Source organism: Amblyraja radiata, chromosome 7 (assembly GCF_010909765.2).
Source record: "Amblyraja radiata isolate CabotCenter1 chromosome 7, sAmbRad1.1.pri, whole genome shotgun sequence".
Lineage (NCBI taxonomy): Eukaryota > Metazoa > Chordata > Chondrichthyes > Rajiformes > Rajidae > Amblyraja > Amblyraja radiata.
In genome coordinates this window covers 21,267,876-21,288,683 of record NC_045962.1, presented here as the reverse complement: position 1 = coordinate 21,288,683, position 20,808 = coordinate 21,267,876, and the positions used below count along the sequence as shown (strand labels likewise).

Here is a 20,808-nt window from a genome sequence, read left to right as displayed (position 1 = left end):
GGTGGGGTGGAATGGAGACCTGTAAGAAAAATATAAACAGGCTTCAAGGTGATTGTGACGTTGAATGAGTGCGCAAATACATGATAGATGCAGTGTAACATGGATAAATGAGTAGCCATCTACTTTTATAGGATAAATACAGAGTATTATTTAAAAAGTGATAGCGTGGAAAATGTTGACGTACAAAGGGATCTGGACGTACTTGTATACCTGGCTTTGAAAGCAAATATACAGGTGGATCAAGCAGTCTCAAAGTATAGGAGGGTGGTGAATCTATGTTTTACTCATAAGTACATATGGTTTTTGAATGTCTAATTATATTTTGTGTATTGTGTTCCTCATTTACCAATTTCTCTCAATCTCTGCCTCATTTGCCCACTGGACTCCAGTTTTATTATTCTCCATGGTAAATTCTTACTCTTTCATATGTCTTTCCCACCTCCACAGCCATTTGCAGCCGATGCTGCTACCTCTTGACAACACTCAACACCTTCCACTCCCTCCAGCTATACGCTTACACACTACTTTCAGATTGTTTCAAGTTACATCTCCGGCCTAACCAGCACAGATCTCGATATTTCTCTCTCTGAAAAAAGAAACGCACATTTACATGGACAAGCAACATTGCTAAAGAAATGATTGCAGGAATAGTGATGCATAATTAGTCTGTGACGCTTTGACCAGATGCAGCTAATAACCAAGCTTAATTTCTCTACTAAATGAAATGCTAAATGACTAGAGGTCTCTGCTAATTGACCAGAGGTCATATATAGCCTCTGAATTAAAGGATGTTCCTTTAGAAAGGAGATGAGGAGGAATTTCTTTAGTCAAAGGGTGGTGAATCTGTGGAATTCTTTGAGGTCATCAATGGATATTTTTAAGGCAGAGATAGATAGATTCTTGATTAGTACAGTTGTCAGTGGTTATGGGAAGAAGGCAGGAGAATGGGGTTAGGAGGGAGAGATAGATCAGCCATAATTGAATGGAGGAGTAGACTTGATGGGCCGAATGGCCTAATTCTGCTCCTATCACTTATGACTGCAGTGTCACAAACTGAAATACTGTAGCACAGAAGCACAACACCAACCCAACACCAGTAACCCATCAGTCAGCTAAAATAAGTATTCTATCATTCCCTAACCTATTGTGACAGTTCCTTGCACTGTATACATTAGATATTGTGTTTGATGGCAAAAATATGCTTCAGAAAGTAAATCGCTGATTTAAAACATTTTTGGTAATGAGAAAGTATTTTAAACTATGGTTACATCAAAGAGTAACCCCTGATTTAAAACATTTTTGATAAGGGCCAAATATGATACTGTTCAGCATAAACACATGTTTTTCATTTTCTGAAAAGAATGTTTAAATTGTGAACAGAAAATCAAATTTACAACAGATGAACAGATTAATTTTGAAGTATTTTAGTTTAGTTTATTGTCACGCGATAAGTCATAAGCTTTTTGTATAAGGTCATGAGGTTATAAATGATAGGAGCAGAAATAGGCCATTTGGCCCATCAAGTCTACACCACCATTCAATCATGGCTGATCTATCTCTTTTTCTCAATTCAATTCTCCTGCCTTCTCCCTATAACCCCCGACATCGTACTAATCAAGAATCTATCTATCTCTGTCTTAAAACTATCCATTGACTTAGCCTCCATAGCTAGGACTAGAGGATATGACCTCTAGTCCTAGACTCTCCCACTAGTGGAAACATCCTCTCTACAACCACTCTATCCAAGCCTTTCACTAATCTGTATGTTTCAATGAGGTGCCCCCTCATCCTTCTAAACTCCAGCGAGTACAGGTCAGTGCTGTCAAACGCTCATCATATGTTAATACACTAATTTGTGGGATCATATTTGTAAACCTCCTCTGGACCCTCTCCAGAGCCAGCACATCCTTCCACAGATATGTTGCCCAAAATTGTTCACAATACCTCAAATGCGACCAGACCAGTGCCTTATAGTATCTAATTCCTGCAGACATTCCAAATACTTAATACCAGGAAGCAGACAGGCCGAAATTCCATCACTTTCACCACCATTTGCAAAGTGAAAGGATGAGAAATTCAATCCTGACTTGTTCCTCTTTAAGATTGTTATATTTCAAGTTTGCCCAGGTAAAACATATTGAAGGTTGTTTTTGAGGTCTCTATCAAATGACTTTGCATCCACAGACAGTGTTGAAGGTGAAAGACATGGTTGAAGATTTGCAATCGAAAACTCCATTGAAGCATTCATAAAGAAATATTCACATTGCACATGACCCATTACCTCTACCTTCTCAAGGATACTTCAGGGTGAGGAGTAAATAATTGTTGGACCTGCAGTGCACACATTCCATTAAAATACCAAAATAAAATAAGTGGCAAGATTGTTGCAAATGTTTTTTCATATGGTTTTATTGGCCCAGTATTTGTTTTCACATTGAAAGTATATTGACATAGTCAATTTCTACATACATCCTCATAATGGAAAGTATTGTGACTTGTGAAGTAAGCCAGTTTGAGGCTGAAGCTGGTTGATACAAGTGTCTTTATTTGTCATGAGAAACCAGCATTCTCTTGAAGACCCTCTCGTTAGAATCTCCAGACTCAAAAGTACCCTGAGTTTTTATATATTTTTTTATAAACACAAAGGCAATAAGTTATTAACTGCAATTTCAATGGCTATAATTAGCTTTAACATTTTGAGTCCAGACAAGTAATTTTGCACAATTACATATTTACAATGGGAGTAAAACACCTCCGACTCCTTTGCTTTGACAATGTAATTTGTACGGATGGTCTAGAAGCTTCTGAGGACAGAACACAGACACCCAAAATATTCCTTGTTTGTTACAGTGTTGAGGGATGGCATTCTGCATACACTAACAACAGAATATTAAGTGACCGGGTAAACAGTGCATTGAATTACAGCAAATATGCCTATATGATTATACATGAGATTGGACACTATGTCTTTTCTGATCTCATCACGGTTTCAATGGGTGCCAATTAATAAGAACTGTAATGGCAATTTTTTTACTCTTCCAGTGTCCTCTTTCCCACTGCCATTACTACGCAGGTTGATCTTATACATCTTCCCGTCGTTGTTTCCATTGGTTGTTTATTGAAGTAGTTGTACAAATAAAGAGATGAGCGTACCAGGTTTACCTTATTCTGCATACATGTTGTAGTTGGCTGTTCTCCCCAGTCTGGTGAGAACTGTATGCTCCCCCTCCCTGTCCCGTATGCCCATATACATACGCCACTCTGTGCATCTAATGACCGCCCCCAAGTGTCCTAAATAATACTGCAAGATATAGCTGGACAAAATAATATAATATGCCAACAGTAGCTAGCCTAAACATAAATGGCCCCTACAAGAACATTCATCTCTTGTCCTCAGAGACACTGGTCAAAAAGTCTGACCAGATGACTGATTTCAGTAATCTTAACGTATTCTTGTAAGTTAACATGAACAGGGTACATGTTGTTTTGCGATTTTGAAGATTATTTCTTATTTTATTTAATATCTCCTATCCTAATAATACTATAACCCCGGAATAATCAGCTAATACCCCCTCCCCTCCAATCAACCCTTTACTGAAATCTGTCCAAGTGAGGCCAAACTGCAGGGGGCTCTAAGCGGAGCAGTAAAATATACTTCAATAAGGATCCCCTCCCCGTACTATGCTACCATGTCCCTGCATGGATTGACATTTTAACAATATATCATCTCTAACAGGCTAGCTACAGGATTCTAGCATCAATTATAATAATGTGTTCTTTTGGGCACTGGATTAAATCTTCTTCTTGGATACATTTATCTTCTTCACAATTTCAAATAATATTTCAAAATGGTGCCTTTGTTGTCCACTGCACTCTGCTTCCCAGCTCCTTCCCTGCTGGCCCATTGCATCATATATTGCATCCAATTTTCACCAATTAGGACTTGACCACAAGTGGTTACTATGAGGGCAAGGTGACCAAAACAGAACACAATACTCCAAATGTGACCTCACCAATGTCTTGTACAAGTGCAGCATAATGTCTATACTCAATCGAAGATAGACACAAAAATGCTGGAGTAGCTCAGCGGGACAGGCACCATCTCTGGAGAGAAGGAATGGGTAACGTTTCGGGTCAAGACCCTTCTTCAGACATCGACCCGAAACGTCACCTATTCCCTCTCCCCAGAGGTGCTGCCTGGCCCGATGAGTTACTCCAACATTTTGTGTCTATCTTCGATTTAAACCAGCATCTGAAGCTCTTTCCTCCACATTCTATACTCAATACTCTGACTGATGAAGGCCAATGTGCCCAAAACCTTCTTGACCACCCTCCCTACCTGTGGTGCCGCTTTCAAGAAAAAATGTACCTGCACTCCTAGATCCCTCTGCTCCACAACGCTCCCCCGAGTCCTGCTATTCACTGTGTGAGTCCTGCCCTGGTTTGACTTCCCAAAATGCAACACTGCACACTTATAACCATATAACAATTACAGCACGGAAACAGGCCATCTCGGCCCTTCTAGTCCGTGCCGAACACGTATTCTCCCCTAGTCCCATCTACCTGCACTCAGACCATAACCCTCCATTCCTTTCCCGTCCATATAACTATCCAATTTATTTTTAAATGATAAAATCGAACCTGCCTCCACCACCTTCACTGGAAGCTCATTCCACACAGCTACCACTCTCTGAGTAAAGAAGTTCCCCCTCATGTTACCCCTAAACCTCCGTCCCTTAATTCTCAAGTCATGTCCTCTTGTTTGAATCTTCCCTACTCTGTGGGAAAAGCTTATCCACGTCAACTCTGTCTATCCCTCTCATCATTTTAAAGACCTCTATCAAGTCCCCCCTTAACCTTCTGCGCTCCAAAGAATAAAGACCTAACTTGTTCAACCTTTCTCTGTAACTTAGTTGCTGAAACCCAGGCAACATTCTAGTAAATCTCCTCTGTACTCTCTCTATTTTGTTGACATCCTGCCTATAATTAGGCGACCAAAATTGTACACTTATTTATATTAAACTCCATTTACCATTCCTCTGCCCACCTGCCCTACCAATCAAGATCCTGCTGCAATTTTTGATAACCATCTTTGTTATCTACAATGCCACCTACTTTCATGTCATCTGCAAACTTGCTAATCATGTCTTGTACATTCTCATCAAGGTTGATGATATAAACCACAAAGACCAAAGACCCCAGCACTAATCCCTCTAGTCACAGGCCTCCAGTCTGAAAATCGACCTTCTACCATCACCCTCTGCTTCCTTCCATGAAGCCAATTTTCAATCCAATATAAACTAAACTAAATGTATTCTGTCATGTACAGTGCCTGTCATTGTGTACTTTAACTGAACCATTATAGAGCAAGAAACATTTACACTACCTACTTGAGAATTGTGTAGCATTGGTTAATGGCATTCGCATACACATCAAACAGGAATAACCCTACTTCATATTTTTGGCAAACACATTCATGATCAATTGAGTAGTAAATCTAATAATTATTAAATCAATATGTAATTAGCTCCTACTAAGGAAAACATATTTAAATACAGAACCAAGAAACAATGCAGCCTGGCAGCTGGTCCCAATGAATATTTCCTCATGGGTGTTCATTTTCAAATATCTCCCCAATTCTCTCAAAGCTACAGCTCCCATTTTAGTTACATTACTTTCCTGAAGAATTGCATTCTACAAGTTCTCCACCTTTACGTAGGGGAGATTGATCAAGAACGAATCATCTTTTACCAACAATATAGCACGTCTTCACTTTCTTTAAATCTGTCACAATCTTTAATTAGTGCATCAGACTTTTACTCTGCATGCACAAGGAACAGCAGATGTTGGTTTGTGAAAAAAAACAAAAGCTAGAGTAACTCAGCAGGTCAGGCAGCCATGTGGAAGGCATGAATAGGTGACTTTAAGTCAGGACCCTTCTTCAGACCCCAATGTTCAGAAACATAGAAAATAGGTGCAGGAGTAGGCCATTCGGCCCTTCGAGCCTGCACCGCCATTCAATATGATCTTGGCTGATCATCCAACTCAGTATCCCGTACCTGCCTTCTCTCCATACCCCCTGATCCCCCTAGCCACAAGGGTCACATCCAACTCCCTCTTAAATATAGCCAATGAACTGGCCTCAATTACCCTCTGTGGCAGAGAGTTCCAGAGTTTCACCACTCTCTGTGTGGTGAAACAATCCGAAACATTAATGTTCTTAAACATCCTAAAACATTTGGAAGTATTCATTAAAGAAAAACATAGGGCAGCATGGTGGCATAACAGTAGAGCTTCTGCCTTACAGCACCAGAGACGCGGGTTCGATCCAGACTACAGGTGTTTGTCTGTACGGAGTTTGTACATTCTCCCCATGACCTGCATGAGTTTTCTCCGAGATTTTTGTTTTCCTCCCACACTCCAAAAACGTACTAGTTCATAGGTTAATTTGGCTTGGTGTAAATGTCAAATTATCCCTAGTATGTATAGGATAGTGTTAATGTGTGGGGATCACTGGTCAGTGAGGACTCAGTGGGCCAAAGGGGCTGTTTCCGCACTGTATCTCTAAACAAAATTAAAGGAATTGAAATTAAGATCTCGCCAAGAGACATTCCAGACCTGACAAGTAATTCTGGCATTGCCGACTTCAATTGAAGAGATATTGAGAAATGCCCAATAGCTCAATTGAAAAGGTAGGTAAAAATATTGTCAAGATTGGAGAGTGTTTGGTGCACTACAAGAATTGTTGACATATTTAATCAAAAATATCAAGAGGACAAAATAATCCAAAGATTCTAACTCTGGCATGAGTACCACAGAGTTATATAGTTGACCAGACATATTTCTCCTCCAATGCCCTCCCACCACATGAGCAGCATTAGGTCCTTGGATTTTCAAGTCAACACATCATTTGAACTTTGTGATTAAAATGCAGTAAACCCTGATTATAATGGACCATGGAGGGGGAGGGGGGTGTGGGGAAAGGTGTCTGTTATTGCTGATGGTTCGCAATAACTGAGTAGGAGATTATCATTGTATAAGAAGCAGAAACAAGGAACTGCCGACGCTCGTTAATACACAAAAGGACACAAAGTGCTGGAGTAACTCAACAGCTACTCAGCATTTCTTGAGAACACGGATAGATGACGTTTCGAGATAAGACCCTTCTTCAGACGCTCGGTCTGGAACTGGGCCTGGAATCCAGGTGAGTTGAAGGCCCCGGCCTGCTAGCGGCCGGAGGAGACGAGAGGATCGGCGGAGTCATTAGTCACGGCCCGCGGGGAAGGGGTCAGAGTGCAGGTGAGGGTCGGTGTCAGGGGCAGCGGCTAGCGTGGGCTGGAAGCAGCTAGCCTAGTGGTGAAGGTCAGTAGGTCCGCCCGCAATAACCTAAATCTGTTATAAAGAGCTCCTTAATAACGAGGATTTACTGGACCCACAGATATTCCAGATAAACATGAAGGCTAGGACATTTGCTCACAACATTCATTTCATATTTATCAAATAAAGATTTCACTGAGACAATATCAATAAATCACCTTGAGAAAAATTTTCTTGTGAACATTGCATCCAATTAACGATAAGTTACTACAATTGGTGAATGTTTAACGATTTCCATATTACTCTGCACAGTATGTTCAAGGGATCATTTTCAAAAACCATACAATGCACCATTAGTTTGGCGTAAGAAGGCTAAGTGCGTGTGTGTGAGGAAAAACAAAAAAAGTGACAAGTTCCACCATATAATTAGGGATCGAGTCTTGTGCTGCCGTTTCCATAGTGACCAATGAACCCAATCAGAAATGCAGAACATTGATAGTAAAAACACACGTGAAACTTTCATCATTTCCCCCCCCCCCCCCCCCCCCGAGGCAGTAATTGCTAAACAGTCTGTGACAGTCCCACTCTGCCAAGTTTGTGGTCAAAACAAATATGTAGGGCCTTCCCCCCACCTCCCTACCATCACTGCCCCCACCTCACTCCAATGATTCACTCAGATTACATAGTAATTCAGTCAATTATAATCCGCTTCTAAAAGCCCTCACCTGTGGCAAGGTGAAATGGTGATTTAATCTGGAATTTGTGTTTTCAGAATAAAGGTCAATAGTGAGGGCCTCGACCTGAAGAAGGGTCTCGACCCGAAACATCACCCATTCCTTCTCTCCAGAGATGCTGCCTGTCCCATTGAGTTACTCCAGCATTTTGTGTCTATCTTCAGTTTAAACCAGCATCTGCAGTTCCTTCCTACACAATAGTGAGGATGTTGGGTGAAGCAGCAGGTGCCTGCGCACCAAGACTCAGACATTAGCAAGGAATAGAATGGATGTGCAAGGCAAGTGAAAGGATGAACAATGGCCCGAGGATAGGATTTGGAAAAGGAAGGGAAGAGGGATCCATGGCAGGAGAATGGAGAGGCCAGCACCAACAGGCAAAGTGAGGTTGGGAAGCAGCTGAGATGTAAGAGGAGAGAGGGGGAGAATGCTGAGGGAGGCAACGGTGGAGAGAAAGAGGCGAGGAACAGGGAGTGAGGGAAGACAAAGCACAACTGGTGAGGGAGGAGAGTCAAAGGAGCCAAGGGAATGAAGGAAAAGGGGGTTGGGAAACAGAGGTGGTGGAACAGGAGGAGAGGAAGATAAGCAAGAAGAGGGAAGATGAGATGGGGAGCTGAGAGATGAGCAAGGCGAGTTTGGGAGAATCAGGCAAGGGTAGGCAGTGAGGTGAGGGAGGGGAAGCAGGTAAGGGTGGGTGCAGAAAGGTAAATGCAGGAGCTAACGGAGGTGAGGCAGGTGTGTGAGGAAAAGTGAGTGGTGTGAACTGAGAGAAGAGGGTGGGATGAGGGAGGGGAGGGAGAAGCTGAGATTGAAGTAGCAGATGAGGAGAAGCAAGCAAGGTGAAGTGAAGAGGCGGTGAAATGAGGGGCAGCAGAAGGACTGGGATGGATGGTGGTCCTAGAAAGAGGGTGAAGTGGGGAATAAATTGGGCTTTTCAGGCTGACTGTCTGGGAATAAAGGGGGCTTTTTCGGGTTGGCCAATGGTGTTCCTCAGGTGTCGGTGCTGGGTCCACTGCTCATCACGTTGTATATCAATGATTTGGATGATGGAATTGATGGCTTTGTGGCCAAGTTTTCAGATGATACAAAGATAGGTGGAGGGGCAGGTAGTGTAGAGAAAGCAGGGAGTCTGCAGAAGGACTTGGAAAGGTTGGGAGAGTGGGCAAAGGAAAGGCAGATAAAAGACAGCATAGCAAAGGATGCAGGCATGCCCTTTGGTAGTGGGAATAAAGATATTGACTAGTTTCTATTTGGGGAGAGGATTCAGAAATCGGAGGTGCAAAGGGACTTGTGAGTGCTGAGGATTCCCAAAAGATTAATTTGCAAGTTCAATCAGTTGTAAGGAAAGCAAATGCATTGTTAGCATTTATTTTGAGAGGACTAGAATATAAATACGGGGATGTAATGCTGAGGCTTTATAAAGCATAGGTCAGGCAGCATTTAGAGTATTGTGAGCAGTTTTACGCCCCATATCTGAAGAGGGGTGTGTCGCAGTTGAAAAGCATCCAGATGAGGTTTATGAGGTAAACGTATGATGAACATTTGATGGCTCTGGACCTGTAGTTGCTGGAGTTTAGAAAGATGAGGAGGGATCTCATTGACACTTAATGAATAGTGAAAGGTCTGGATAGAGTAGATGTGGAGAGGATGGTTCCCCCAGTGGTTATGTCCATAAGTTTCATCCAGTCACCAGCCGGTTACTAATACCTGCAGTCTTTTTATGTTCTCAAAATTCTGGAGTGCAAATTGGCTAATTTCCACCTCAGAACTTTTCTTGGACAATCAGGCAGACATTTTCTTGATTGTCTGTCTTATTGCCAGCCTCTGCACTTCAGATGCTGAAACCTAAAATGCTGCAAAAACTCATCTGGCCTGGCAGTGTCTATAGAAAGGAAAGAGAGTTAGTGGTAAAGGGTCTTTGACCCTCAAAGGTAGTGGGGAGAAGGCACAAGATTGGGATTGAGAGGGAGAGATAGATCAGCCATAATTGAATGGCGGAGTAGACTCGATGGGCTGAATAGCCTCATTCTGCTCCTCTGTCTCATGACTTATATTCAATGTTTTTCTTTCTATGGATGCTGCCTGTTCTGCTGGGTATAGTATCAGTGGGCCAGTGGACGACATCGTCGGGAGCTCGCGGGTCACAGGCTGGTGCCCGTTTTCCGGAGCTCCCGCGGCAACAGCTGCGTCCGCTGGACTGGAGGGCGGCAGCTTCGACCACCCTGGGCCGCGGTGTTTGAACCGGCCCGTTCGCGGAGCTCGATGAGCCGTGGGACTGATTACCATCGCTCGGTGGGGTATCGCCTCAGCGCAGAGGGAGAAGAGGAGGGATGAGACAGTAACCCTAAGATTTTTGCCTCCATCACAGTGAGGAGGTGCCTGGTGAACTCACTGTGGTGGATGTTAATTTGTGTTTATTGTGTGTTGTTATTATTACATGTATGGCTGCAGGCAACGACATTTCGTTCAGACCGAAAGGTCTTAATGACAAATAAAGGATCTAAGTCTATCTAAGTCTAAGTATAGCAGCATTTTGTTTTTATTTCAGATTTCCAGTATCTGCAGGGTTTGTTTTGATTGTCAAGTGCTAATGCTTTCTTGCACATTTCCAGTCTCCAGCCTTAAGCTATTCAAAACTCGTCTTAGCTATTTACCATCTTCCAACTTCCATAAATCTGAACATCCAAAACAAGCAGATATTAGCCGATTTATATATATATATATTATCATCAGTCTTGCTCTTCCCATTTGCTGCCTAGATGTACTTGACACCTTCAGTCAGTTCCAATGCCGAGTGAAATCCTTTCATTCTTGTAAAAGTCCGTTACACTTCTAATAGATCTTGGGTAAACCAAAGCTTTTTAAATTATTTGATTTATTAATTTGTTGTGTTTATTATGTTATCTATGCATACTGTGTTTACTGGCCTGTTGCGTGGCTGCAGGTAAGAATTTTATTGTTCTGTTCTGGGTACACAAGACAATTAAACACTCTTGACTTTAGGACTTATTAATTTGACCATTCCACCTTTGGATTAGCATTGCGGAGGAAGGAACTGCAGATGCTGGGAGTGTGGGTGTATGGGACAAGCTGCCAGAAGAGGTAGTTGAGGCAGGGACTATTCCAACGTTTAATAAACAATTAGACAGGTACATGGATAGGGCAAGTTTGGATGGATATGGAACAAGCGCAGGTAGGTGGGATTAGTGTAGCTGGGACATGTCGGCTGGTGTGGGTAAATTGGGCCAAAGGGCCTGTTTCCATGCTGTATCGCTCTATGACTCTATGCTGGTTTAAATCAAAGTTAGACACAGAAGCTGGAGTCAGACAGCATCTCTAGAGAAAAGGAATAGTTGACGTTTCAGGTCGAGACCCTTCTTCAGTCAACCTTTGGACTACTATTGCCTGGAATAGATTCTCCAGGAGATGTCAACTGATGTTACATGACTTGGTCTCCTCAGATCTTCAAGTTTAGGAGATTGGAGTAATAGGGATTTGAATATTTTGAGTGGTCATTGGGCGGGCTATCTCGGGGTGGGGCAAAGTCCATGGAAATTGAGCGAGGTGACCCTTGGCCACTTACAAAAGAACAAGGAGGATCTTCAGGTTTCAAAATAAAACAAAATGTCATGGTTGCAAAGAAAGATCATTGCATGTGTTTGTATCTGCAATCTCTATAGTGTTAACTAGGGAATGGGTGTTGCCTGAAACAATAAGCTTGTCTCCGTATAACCATCCATTACAAATCTGTCTGAAACCAGCTGGAAGACCAGTGGAGAATTACACTTAAACTGCAGTTTTCATGGCTCAATTGAACTTGGTATTAGTTCCCTAAGGCTGCACAAAAGAGAGTTTTATTGAATTTTACATAAAAAATTTAAAGAGACTTAGTTCAATCTAAAACCAGAGTCTAAAATTAAAACAAGACAACTCACAAAGACGTCAAGGGTCAGTTGGTAATGGTGTTAAAACTGCATTAAAGGCATCACAATAAATAAATAATGGCCAACATTTAAATAAGTAAAATGTAGTTTACACCAGACATATATACCTTTAAGGCACGCACATAAACCCATCAGGAAAAGTGATTCACCGCAGCTATCGAGGTAAAATAAAGATATTAGACCATAGGCAAAGGCTTAAAATGTTCCCCAAAACTGGAAAATGTCAGAAATCAGCAAAGGAGGGAGAGTTGATGAGAAAAAGGAAAGTATGAGTGTAATCTGTGAGAGAAAACACAAGAGAAACTGTAAGAGCTTCTGCAGATAAAAGAAAAGTAAATGGTGGAGAAACTAAACAAGTTTTTCTCTGCCTCATGGAATAAAATCCAGAAGATACCAGAGGAACCACGATGTCTGGAGTGAATGAGGATCTGAGTTAGTTATGGTAGACACAAATCAGCATCATGCTGCCTGTCTCACTGAGTTACTCCAGCATTTTGGGTCTACCTTCGATTTAAACCAGCATCTGCAGGTCTTTCCTACAACCTCTGAATTCGTGATAGTGATTTAGAGAAAATAGATAGATCTGAAGAATGGTGCCAACCCAAAATGTCACCTATCCATGTTCTCCAAAGATGCTGCCTAACCTGCTCAGTTACTCCAGCAGTTGGATGTGTTTTTTTGTTAACCAGCGTCTGTAATTCCTTGTGTGTCCAGAGGTTGTAAAGTGTTGGTATGTGTGTGCATTTGTACGTTTCTGAATACAAGTTGCTGAAAATTAACAGCCAGGCACTGCAGAGGTGATTTCATTGAAACAATAAAATATTTTCTGATTTGACAGGATCGATGAGAGAACCCTTGACTGGCTATCCTGATCCAGAGCCCGCTATCCAAAATAATGATTCCGCCGTTCAGCTGTGGAGGCGATGTTGCTGAGTATATTCAAAATGGAGATTTATAGATGAACAAGGAATTAAAGGAATCCAGGTATTTCAGCAAGGTAGCATAGAGTTAAAAGAAATTGAATGATGAGCAGGCTTCAGGGGAGCAAAGGCAGGTTCTATTTTTAACGTTAAAGGAGGCAATATCAACACTTGATGAGTTAATGGGGCATAACACTACCCACCCCTTTCTCTCCCCTCCCCCACTGTGCCCCACCTGGACTCGTACCTATTTCTCCCCTCCCCCACTGTGCCCCACCTGGACTCGTACCTATTTCTCCCCTCCCATTCCTTCCTCTAGCTTCACAATTTGCAACTCTTCAATCCTTTTGTCTCTTTTATCCAACCATCTGCCTATTAAAACACCCCCCACACAATCAGTCTGAAGAAGGGTCTGGACCCAAAACAAAGGTTGAACTGGGGACAAGAGACATTGGCTACAATTGCAAACGTTTAATTGGATTACATTTCAGATCATCTAGGATTAGATGCAAATTTGAAAATTTAAAGAAAACAAAATCAAATTTTAGTTTGCAACCTGCACAGCACCAAGAAGATTTTAGATTTGTGATCATGCACATGCATTTTAACTGAAACCTCAAGTTCAACAAAATCAATGCATTTTTTAAGCACATTTGGCCACAATTTTCTCATTTATGACCAAACCAGGTACTCTATCAAATCAAGTAAAATTATTTCTTCCACTTTTGCGGATGTCAGAAAACGGGCTAGAATTGTGATTTGAAATGCCGATGTAAAGAAGCTTTCTGGAGATATAGATAAACTGAATAAAGTGGGCAAGAATGTGGCAGGTGAAATATAATGTGGAAAAATGTGCTGTTATCCATTTTGACACACAAAGCAGGAAAGCAGAGTGCCATTTTAAATGGTGAGAAATAATGTTCAAAGGAACCTATTTTCCAGCATTATCCCCATGTCCATTGATTCCCCTAATGCCCAGGAATCTATTGATCCCCGTTTTGAATGAACTCAATGACTTCCATAACTCTGAGATAAAGAAACCCAAACTTTCCCCATCCTCCTTGTGAAATAAATTATTCTTATTTCAGACCTGAATGGCCGATCCCTTATTTTGAGACTGTGTTAGTGATAGCTAACAAGCAGATGCAACAACCAATTGGAATATGGTATGATGCCTTTTACTATGAGCCCTATAATGGGAAGGCATGTGGTATGATGCCCTGGGTTGTGAGAAGATTTCAGTGCAGGAGCAAACACGCACACCTTCAGATTCAGGGGCAGTTTCTTCCCAGCTGTTATCAGGTAACTGAATCACCCAACCAACAACTAGAGAGCAGTCCTGATCTACTATCTACCTCATCGGAGACCCTCAGACTTTATTGGCTTTATCTTGCACTAAACATTATTCAGGGAATGTTGCCAGGACTCGAGGGCCTGAGCTATAGCAAGAGGCTGAGCAGGCTAGGGCTTTATACCTTGGAGCGCAGTAAGGGGTGATCATATAGAGGTGTACAAAGTCACGAGAGGATTAGATCAGGTAAACGCAGTCTCTTGTCCAAGGTTGGGGAATTGAGAACCAGAGGGCATAGGTTTAAAGTGAGGGGGGGGGGGGGAATTTAATAGGAACCTGAGGGACAACTTATTTTTACACGAGGGGTGGTGGGTGCATGAAATGTGCTGCTGAAAGAGGTTGTTGCGGCAGGTAGTATCGCAACAATTAAGAAACATTTAGACAGATACATGCATAGGACAGGTTTAGAGGGATATGGGCCAAAAGCAGGCAGGTGGGACTAGTGTTGATCGGCGTGGGCAAGTTGGGCCAAAGGGCCTGTTTCCACACTGTGTGACTATGCCTCTACACTCACACAATGGGAATTTGGTGCTGCCGAGAAATGTCCTCTTCAAAGGATTACCTTTAGATTGGAAATAAATTGACTGACTCGTCCAAACAAAAATCAAATCACCCCTCCCCCCTCGAGTTAAATTTAAATCCAACAATCCTGAAAAAAACACGGCAAGCAGCAGCTTTAGCAAAGTGAAAACATATCGGAGATTATTACAAGGCGAACTTGTGGCAAAACTTCCCGCTGCTATTATGCTAATGCTGGTTTTATTTTGGAGCTTTGAAATTCCAAAAAATCAAGTCCTAAGCAAAACCACACCGTCCATGATATTTACAATTTACAAAGAACAATTGGAAATATAAAAGTGCCAACTTTATCGTATGCGAGGCAGAAAAAAAAAATATGCTCAAGACATTTTTCGCCTTATTCAAATAAAGCACAAAAGGTCGTTAGAATCTACACAAGGTCACGTCACTCCCGCTTCTCCTAATCCACAAGGTTTCCACAGGAAAAGTTAACTTCCAGTTTTAGTACCCTTTTGTTTGGTCTCCGTGACTTACCGTGATTTGACCTGCGTGAATACCCAAATCAGGAAATCAAAGTGGTGTTAAAGTGATAACGATGTGACATGGTCAATATTGTTCCTTGAAAAGGAAAACCGTGTAGCTGGTCTTCAGCAAGCTATTTGATGGGAGTGTAGGAATTCACTGGAGCCTCTGTACAAGAGACTAATCCTTGTGCTGACAACATGCCCACCGGAGAAAGGGGTGGGACGGTTCAAATTTATCTGACAAAATCTGAAGCCTTGCAGCAACATTTGCAGACTTGGGATTACTCATATGTTTAATGTCGGGTAATTGATCCAAATCTATTTATTACTAATTCTGCTTGTTGCCGCTTAAATAGCAGTTGAGTTATGAAGCCAAAGTTTTCAGCAACACCTGACCAGGAAGTGCAGCAACTAAAAATGTCCAGATATTTCTGAACTGCATCTCACCACACCAATAAATTGATGCAAGTTTTCTGCCTTCGCATGGAGAAAAGAATGCAAGGTATTGACAGCTCCATATGTTTTCATGCTACATGGTGCAAAAGCAGCTAGGTGTATTTTTGAGTCTGAAGCAAGATCCCGACCTAAACATCGCCTATCCATGTTCTCCAGAGATGTTGCCTTACGCGCTGAATCATTCTAGCACTTTGTGCCATTTTTAGTAAACCAGCATCTGCAGTTCCTTGTATCTAGGTTGCTTTCCTGATACCTATGGTAGTTCACTCTGCATTTAAAGCATTTAGCATCTTCTGATATATTTTTCAAATTTTTTTTTTAGGATCCAAGGATCATTAGCAAGGCCAGCATGAGAAAATGGTGGGGTTTTTTGCAGAAGGTAGTCGCGCAGTGCCGTTGGGAAGAGCGTTCCAAGATTCAGACTCACAACCATGAAGGACCACTGGTATGTTTCCCAACTGGGGATATTAGAAACATAGAAAATAGGCGCAGGAGTAGGTCATTCGGCCCTTCGAGCCAGCACTGCCATTTAATATGATGACTGATCATCCAGAATCGGTACCCCATTCTGCTTTCTCCCCAGATCCCTTGATTCAGTTAGCCTGCAGAGCTGTATCTAACTCTCTCTTGAATACATCCAATGAATTGGCCTCCACTGCCTTCTGTGGCAGAGAATTCCACAGATTCACAACTCTCTGGGTGAAAAAGGTTTTCCTCATCTCAGTCCTAAATGGCCTACCCCTTATTCTTAAACTGTGACCCCTGGTTCTGGACTCCCAAACGTCGGGAACAGTTTTCCTGCATCAAGTCTGTCCAATCCCTTAATAATTGTATATGTTTCTCTAAGATCCCCTCTCACCCTTCTAAATTCCAGTGAATATAAGCCCAGTCGATCCATTCATTCATATTCTTACAAACCTGCTGGTCTTATCCTTCTTGATGGCAGCTGTTACATATTTCAAAGAACAATTGGAATTGCCTAGGCCAGTAAGCATGATGCATTTTGTAGATATAACACCTTGCACCTTTGGCACCATGCATGAAGGTTTGAAAGTGGTTAACAGTGTGCTAAACAAGCATGGGCCTTTGTCTGGATAATGCAGACACTTAGAAAGTTGTGTGCAAGGCATTCCATCACACACTTGCATTGTGCCTTGTACGTGAAGACTTTGAATTGTCATGAGAGAGGAATGCACTACGGAATTCCCAGCTCCACACCTGCTTACTTAGCCGTGTTATTTATATGGATAGTCCAAGAGAGCTTCTAGTAATGCTGGCCTCAGGCTGGTGACAATAGGGGACTTCAACTGACATATTTCTTTGTGTAGAAAATATGAAATAGCCACTGATGGAAAAGTTTATTGTTTGCTGTGGAAGCATTTCCTGCGGGCCCATTGTTAGCTAGGGAAGGTGTCAACTCCAGAGGAATAAATGTGGAGAGCTGAGGAACTGGTAAAATGACTGGGAGGGGATGAAGGGGGCAAGAATCGAGGGGGGTGGGGAGGGAAGTGTTAGTTAGTTAAAATTAGAAAATTCAACATTGATACCACTGGGTTGCAGTTACTGCATCATTGCACAAGTGCTGCTGTATTTTACTCACACAAGTAGTGCATTATCATTCCATTCAGGGTAGATAGTTTTATCTTGTAATGCCAAGTAAGGTATTGCCACCTGATGGGAAATCCAAGCCAAACAAACTTACAGTGTAAATTTCTTTGAGACAAACAAATACCATGGAGTACGGTGGCACTTGGCAAAAGCAGAACCAAATAGGGGTGGGGTGCAGGTGCAAAGACCGCCACTGTCAGCTACCCCACTTCCCAGATACACATTAGCAGAGCTGGTCCTCACACTCAACAAAGCATTTTGAAGATGGGTCTCAACCCAAAACGGCACCTATTCCTTTTCTCCAGAGAGGCTGCCTGACCCGCTGAGTTTCTCCAGCTTTGTGTCTATCATCCGGTTAAACCAGCAACTGCAGTTCCTTCCTTTATCTTAACTTGCTTTAGATGAGACGTAAGCTCTGCCCATATGAAACATATGGAGCATATGAAACCAGGAGCAAAATAAAACAGCATTTGGCTTGCTTTTATCTGTTCAACACCATTCTTGAAGACAAATGCCATCTCTAGTTCTTTTCGTTTAATAACATATTAAACTGTTCGAACTTTCTCAAAATCTATCATTTAAGCAAAATTTGAAAGCTTTTAAGATTTGTAAATTCAAGAGCTTCGTAATGTTTTTCTTAATGATTGCTATTTCACTTGAATTTGCTTTGATATTTTCATCTCACATGCCAGTACACGAATCATTTAATGCAAAAACAAATCTCGAAAGAAAGCAATTAACACATTGTGTTGGTTTTGATTATCTTAATGTATGGCATGCTTGTGCTAACAATGTGACCCCTAAGAAGTCAGCTGTCTGGTGTTGCTTAGCAACTGATGCCCCTAAATGACTATTTTGTGCATTTTCATCATGTGTTAAAGTCAGGAAGAGATGCCAAAAGCCGACATTTGTTTTCACATTACTATATAAAAGTTGAATTTGGAAAATGGTTACAAAAATCTCCACATACCGCTTAGAATATATATATATCCCAAATCAGAAACTGATGTCCTGGTATATGCATTTTGAATATATGTAATTATATTACATTAAGGATAAAACTATCTTCCCAAATGGATATATATACACATACATATACACACACACACATGTACACACACACACACATACACACATTTGGGAACATCTTAGATTGTAAAGATAATTAAATAAATTGTAAAAATAAAGTGTTGATTCTAAAGAAGTCTGAATAAAGTCCGATTCAGCCTTAAGTTCTTAACTTCCTCCAGCCAGTTAATGTTTCTTTGATGAAACAACATTATTATTAATAATAAAATTGTGACGGAAGTCCAGAAAATGCTTCAACGGATCATTTTTTCTAATGTTCAATATTTACTGCTTGATATTGACTTGCAATGTTCAGCACATTTCAGAACTCCAATCAAATTCATCCATTCATTCTGAGATAAATGCATGTGCACAGATTGAAAAACAGAATCAATAATTGCAAACTTTATTCCATTTATTTTTGTTTAAAATTTCAGATGCGTGCATAAAAGACCTTGCAAAAAAAAAAAAAAAAACCCCGCCAAGCAAGCATAAGAGAGAATGATAATTTTTTTATGGTGCTGCCGTATCTTGTGGCTCCCATTAAATGGAAACAAAATAAAACAGTTGTTGCTTTCAACTTCTTACATTTTAATTTAGTTTGCGCAAATATAGCAAAATGGTAATGCATGTGCTGTAAGCAGCCTGTGCAGCTGAATGACATGTTTGATTATGATTGCTTGAGGTATAGACACAATTACATTCTCCAAATACAAATTGAAAGGATGGAGATTAGAGATTTCTACTCACTGCAAATCCCACACAAGTTTTATAGAATATTCTGCTCAAAGACAAATATAAACAAATTAAAATAACGAAAGTATTTTAGATTGACTGCTGATGATCCCATGCAATTAACAATTAGGAAGGCATTGCTACTTCGAGCTTTGTACAACAAATATTTTTCCTTAAGGTTTGAACTATATATTTTCTGATTTTTTAATTTGTTAACAAGTGCAGTTATAATTAACAGTGCCTCAAATCAATGCAAAACATAACCGGTTGTAGATGAACAATTATTATACTTGTAAGAAATATATATTTAGAGTTTAAAAGTATAACAACAATGACTAGTTTGAATACGATGGTTGAGGTTTGTAAAACAACAAGCTGTCAAAAAAAAGGTTAATGTTAAAAATATTTGTCCTTACCTATAATAGGGATTATTTTATTCATGCTGAATTTGGCATCCTGGTGTTTATTAAATCCACTCTTCTTCATCCCAATCTTTGTGATATTTCTGTGTAATCCAGCTGGTCTCACTTCAGGCTTGCTAGCACAGACAGCTCTTCACTGAAAATCAGCTTTTAAACCCTGCCACACTCCTCTGGGCAAGAAAGCTTCACCATTGAGTGAATCCAGTACTTAACTGGATGTGCATCTCGCAGCTCATCAGCCAATTACAATGTGTCTGCCTCTGCCTCTCTACAATGCTCTGAGAATGTGTGATGATTTTCACAGAATCAGTCAGTTTCCTTTGCCAGTGCTACGTTGAAGTATAACCAGTTCCCAGTATTTCCTTTATACGTGTCAGACAGGGACTTTGCAACAGTAAAAATGCTCTAATGTAAAATGTCTAATGTAAATGGTGTTTATCTTAACAAATTCAATTGCAATGGAAAGAAAGATCTAATATCCTACATAATCCATTGATTTCTGCATGTTTTCTTAAACCCATGAAATCCACTGCACCTTGTGCTGAACCTCATTCTGCAAAACTCAATGCTGAAATTGCCTTTATGCACAAAATTGTCAGACATTAAGGATTCTGCAGGCAATGCAACTTAGATTACCAAAAAAAGTATCTTACACCATGACCAACTTTAAGGTTTTCACAAGCATTCCTCTTTATTCCCGACAGGTTACACAATCATTTTATTGGCAACTAAAATGCTATGGCTCTTCTCGTGGTGGGTATTTTAATAGCATGGCCTCAAAACTTAGAAAACGGCTAGTCCTTTGCGGGCCACAATGTCTTTGCTCTTAAAAAAAAAAAGCACTTGCTGCGTGATTTTGCTGAAAATTCTGTCAATGTTCTTTAAATGTAATGAGCATTGCAATTTCCTGATTTGACACCCATTCTGCTTATATAAAGTGTAGGAAGGAACTGGAGATGCTGGTTAAAAAGGTCTTGAATTGGGAAACCAAATATACGCACTTCGACTATTTTATATGCTGCCTGGGCTCAATTTGATTCAAATGTAATTTGAAGAGGAATTGTAAAAGATTCCCAAAGCTTGCACATTGTTAGTTAAAATACTAACAAACTAGAGATGAATAAATATATATTATTGCTTGGAACCTGATGCTGAGGTGACTTAGCAATTTACAGGGGAAGGATGATAAAGGCAATTAGGGTAAAAAAGAAAG

General features: G+C 40.9%; 1 protein-coding gene across 2 annotated transcripts in view; it reads right to left on the bottom strand.

The window, feature by feature from the left end:
* The window catches only part of pde1a (phosphodiesterase 1A), a 414,651-nt gene that overhangs the window by 363,584 nt on the left and 30,259 nt on the right, over positions 1 to 20,808 (bottom strand). The window lies entirely within an intron of this gene.